At 41.2% G+C, this 5,249-nt stretch overlaps 1 protein-coding gene across 2 annotated transcripts in view; it reads right to left on the reverse strand.

The window, feature by feature from the left end:
- The window catches only part of csmd2 (CUB and Sushi multiple domains 2), a 1,704,811-nt gene that overhangs the window by 185,345 nt on the left and 1,514,217 nt on the right, over positions 1-5,249 (reverse strand). The window lies entirely within an intron of this gene.

Here is a 5,249-nt window from a genome sequence, read left to right on the forward strand (position 1 = left end):
TCACAGTCTCATTCCTGATAAAGGGCTTTTGCCTCAAACATCAATTCTCCTGCTCGTCAGATGCTGCCTGACCTGCGGTGCTTTTCCAGTACTACACTCTCGACTCTAATCTCCAGCATCTGCAGTCCTCACTTTTGCCTAACATACAACATTACGCTGGTGACTACATAAAACAGGCATTAAGCCTCTTGAATGTGTTCAGGAGGGACCAGATGTCTCGTTTTAACCCCCCGTGTGAGATTGGATATTGAAGCTATTGAGACAGCCTGCTCTGTGCATAAGGCATCAGCATTAACAAGAGGTAAACTTTAAAAAAATAATGCTGAAATATAATTGTGAAACCAAAAGAAATGTGAATGATCCTCTGGCTTCGTGTAATCCAGATCAATGGTCTCTTCCCACCCTCAGCCCTTGGAACCACTACAGCACCACAGGCTTCGTCAGCTTTATTTTTCACCTTCAAATCAAAGGAACAGGGAAAACCTTCAAATGAGTTATTAAGGCCTAAATTCAAAGACAGCCTTGGGCCTTAAATTCATAGATTATAAAACTGCATCACTACCTTCGTACCAGATTGTGACACCAATCGAGTTCTACCCTGAGAATCATTATATTTACGCTCAGAAGTAGAATGGAGGGGGCAAAAAAATTCTCACCTTCCCAATGTTAATAAAAAAGTGTTAGCGTATGTTTCAGTGGTGAACAAGTTTCTAACGAGCACTTTCTTTTCACTAGAATTAGTAATCACAAGACCTTCATCCCATTTGAATTTACTGAGATTTTAAAGTTACTGTTCATTCATTGGATCTTAATTGATTATTTAAGAATCAACAATGATGTCTCAAGTTATATGTAGGTCAGACCAGGGAAAGTTGGCAGATTAGGGAACCTGGTGAGCTTTTATGACAAGCAACAGTGGTCACATGGTCATTAATATGGCATCTTTTAATTTTAGAGTTTATTAAGTCCAAAATTCACCATCTGTCACAGTGGGATTGACAGACAGAGATCTTAGCTGATGTTAACATTGGACAAGCCAGAGGAACAAAATCCCTCAGTGTGGAAGCAGGCCATTCAGCCCATTAAGTCCACATCAATATTCCGAAGAGCATCCCACCTCGACCCAGTCCCAACCCTATCCCTGTAACCCCGAATACCCCATGGCTAATCCACCAAACCAATAGACCCTTGATGCACATTATTAGACTGTGGGAGTAAACTCATGCAGTCCCACACCCCTGGCGCTGTGAGGCAGCAATGCTAACCACTGAGCTGTCCTGACTGATTGCACACTGATATCTGGCTTAATAGATTGTTTTTCATTTAACAGGGTGATCATTCAATAAATCGCAAACATTTATTACTGCTGATTTGGTTTAACAAAAAAAAACAGAAGTATATCTGTAACATAAATAAGATAAAAGAAAATGAATTAAATTATTTTCATCTAATATAATTTTAATGATTTTGAAACACAGTAAAATCCCAACACCATTATTTTAGCATATTCAACTACCAGATGGAGTTCATTTATCTATCATATCTATAGGTTTCTCTTGATTCCTGACCTTGGGAGATGGATAAGACAGTTCCTTGGTTAGTCATAACACTGAGCTCAGACTCTTTCAATTTCCAGCACCCCTTGAAGCTTCTAACTAAAAACTTTGGTGTGGAATTTTCAAACTAAACTCCTCCGACTGGTTTAAAGTCACACAACACCAGGTTAGAGTCCAACAGGTTTATTTGGAAGCATTTGCTTCTCATCAGTTGGTTTTGGAGCCTGATGAAGGAGCAGAGCTCCGAAAGCTAGTGCTTCCAAATAAACATGTTAGACTATAACCTGGCGTTGTGTGATTTTTAACTTTGTACACAACAGTCCAACACCAGCACTTCCAAACCTGAGTCTGATGGTAACCTAGTTTTCTGAACTGGCTACTTTATTGAGCTCTACTCATACATCCAACTTCATCCAAGACTTTTGTAAACTGACAAACAAACACGTCCAAGCTATGGGTTTTCCCATAATTAAAAAAAATCCTGATCCTTCTAAACAGAAAGCAAGCAGCTAATGTTTCTCAATATTCACTTTGCCCATTGTAATAGTCTCACATTGCAAACAAATCCTCATTTTCACCCCTGAGACTCTCTTTCATACTACTTCTTTTTGTTAAATCACAGCTCCAGAAATACTGTTAAATCTCTCCTACAAACAAAGCAAAATTCAGATGCCACTACTTCAAAATCCAAACTCCAAAATAAAAGATACCATATATCGGCAAATAATAGTTGAATGTTGTTGACTACTTTTTAAGGTTAAATTTAAGTGGTTGACTATTACATGGATACTACTTTTGAGTGGCTGAAATTCATGCCCATCAAAATTCATACTGTATCATTAGCAGAAGCCCAATTGATTTTTAAACAAATAAAGAAAAAATACAACAAATTGTAGTAATTCTGAAAACACACAGCAGTGCGCGACAGCCGGCAGACCGGAAGACCTGGAGTAGAGCAGGATGACTGGCAGACTGGAAACTGGATCAGAGTGCGATGGCTGCTATACTGACTCATAAATATTGATCTGTTATCTGTGAAGAGCTAGGGTTAACTTTTACATGAGATATATGGAAAATTCCAGATTTTTTGGCCAAATATTGATGGTTGAGTTTTACGAGATTGACTATTACTTGAGTATACATGGTATTAGAATATATATAAACCATAAAACTTACATCATTACAGGTTGACAAATCCTTAGGCTAAGTTATTGCGGAGCAACCTTAAAATTGATCTGAAAGTTGTCACAAACATAAAATACAACCTGCAGAATCGAACAGGTGCTGCAGAGTTTGAACAAGCACACCAAAATGCTGCATGTACAAAACAGATGAGGAAAGAACAGTTTCTGCTATTTCTGCTGTATGCCACCAATGGATGGTACATTCACCTGGATCCTGCATCACACTGAGGACCCAAAACTGAGGAGCAGCCTTGCAGCTGAGAGAGCATCCTCCCTCCATCCTGTCATCATACATTCCCCTCCACAAAGAAGTTGGTAAACTCCACTATTCATCCATTTGGGACAGCGAGGGATAATCTCAATTTTAATTGATTCAAAAAAGTCTTACGCACAATCTTTGCTTATTATGAATCTGTTCACTAACTCTAGTTCAGGGTGTAAACAGGATTTAAATTCCAAAGGAAATTTTAAACTTGAGTTAATACACAATTATTCATTTAAAAAAGAACGCACAAGTCCTTTAGCATGCAAGATTATTACTCCATTTCTGGTGGTTTTGCTTGGTCAGAGGATGAGACATAATTGTCTCTTATAGCCCATCAGATATGTAATGGTTTTATAAAGCTATATGCATTTAATCCAATTCTGAATCATGTCAGTGGTAATGTGTCTTTGAAGGTAGAAGCACTAACCTAAAAGCTACCCGGTGCCTGCATTTGTCTTTTTTTGTTTAGACAAATATGTCACCCCTTCTCCCACTGCCTTGAATATCTGAATTAGTGAGCATGATTTCAGCACTACTCATTGAAAAACATTCATTGTGCTGATGTTTTTGTACTCAGCTACACATCCATCCTTGAAAAAAAATTAATTCAGTTTTATTCTTTCTTTATATTTATCTCATGTCACCATTTGTAAATGATGTGATTCGATAACAGGACTTTGCTATCCATCACTGTTCAATAAGACAGCCCACCATCAATAACGGAAAATTGAAATACAAAAAGTAATCTCTTTACTCATACAGATTGCAATATATTAAACCATCACAGGGTACACTGCTATTAGGAGGAAATGCAGGAGGTTTCCAAGGACCAAGGGGAGGAGACCAAGCAAATTCTCCCCAGTGTCAATGGGTGAGCAGTGAGGAGGAACCACATCATTCACAAGCCAACTTTGGTTTTCTATCTGTCCTCCTGTTATTGATGCTTTATTCTTGAGTAATTCTTTATTCAGCATTTTGCATTGAAACCCCAGCAAATAGGCACACAGGCGGTAAAGACGTCTATCGCATCTCCCAGTTTTCATGTCACTGGTGCCACAAGCCAAGTCCATCTCCAACAGTGCTTCAGATGCTACAAGCCAGGAACTACCCCTCATACCATGGTTATCGAAACTCGACACGTGGCCGAGAGGAAAGGGAGACTTGCTCCTGTTTCGCAGGGAACTGGAGGTGTTGGTAGACTCAATGGATGAAAGGTGGACAGTTTTTTTTCTCAAGCCCCATGTGGTGAATGAAATGTCATGCTCAGTAATGTAGAAAGTTATCAATGATCCTCGGTTCCATCTTCTCTGTGACCTCACACACACAAGGCTATTACTTGTTCAAACACTGTTACTGGACATGTCTCTCACCAAGACTCTCAGACTACAGCCCTTATTATTACAGACATCATGTCCATTCAACAGCTCTTGCCACCAACGGTCTTTTTGCAGCAGAGAGCGGCGGGAGCTGGGCAGAAGTGAAGTCAGAGCGCAGAGCCGGTCGGGAAGGTAAGTGATTGTTATTTGAGTGGAGAAAGAACCCGAGACACTACACGTGTAGTGTCTCCCACCCTCCCTCCTCCTCTAACCTAAAAAAAAGGTAAGCTCATTAGTGTTCTTGTTTTGGAGACTAAGTGTAGAGTTATGGCAGCGCAGGGAGTGGAATGTTCCTCCTGCAGGATGTTTGAGGTAGGGGTGACCACCGATGCTCCTGCTGACTTCATCTGCAGCCAGCTCCAGATCCTCACAGACTGTGTTAGGGAACTGGGGCTGGAGTTGGATGAACTGAGAATTATTCGAGAGTGACCACCGATGCTCCTGCTGACTTCATCTGCAGGAAGTGCAGCCAGCTCCAGATCCTCACAGACTGTGTTAGGGAACTGGGGCTGGAGTTGGATGAACTGAGAATTATTCGAGAGGCAGAGAGGGTGATAGATAGAAGCTACAGGGACATAGTTATGCCAGAGAACAGAGATAGCTGGGTAACAGTTAGAGGTGGGAAGGGGAGGAAGCAGGCAGTGCAGGAATCCCCTGTGGTCGCTCCCCTCAATATTAAGTATACCGCTTTGGATACTGTTGGGGGGGAACGGCCTAGCAGGGGTAAGCTGCAGTGACCAGGTCTCTGGCACGAGGTCCAGCTCTGAGGCTCAGAAGGGAAAGGGGGAGAGGAGGAGAGCGCTAGTTATAGGAGACTCTAAAGTTAGAGGGACAGACAGGCGGTTCTGTGGACATGGGCGAGACTCTC

The sequence above is a fragment of the Chiloscyllium plagiosum genome, chromosome 27 (genome assembly GCF_004010195.1).
Source record: "Chiloscyllium plagiosum isolate BGI_BamShark_2017 chromosome 27, ASM401019v2, whole genome shotgun sequence".
Taxonomy (NCBI): domain Eukaryota; kingdom Metazoa; phylum Chordata; class Chondrichthyes; order Orectolobiformes; family Hemiscylliidae; genus Chiloscyllium; species Chiloscyllium plagiosum.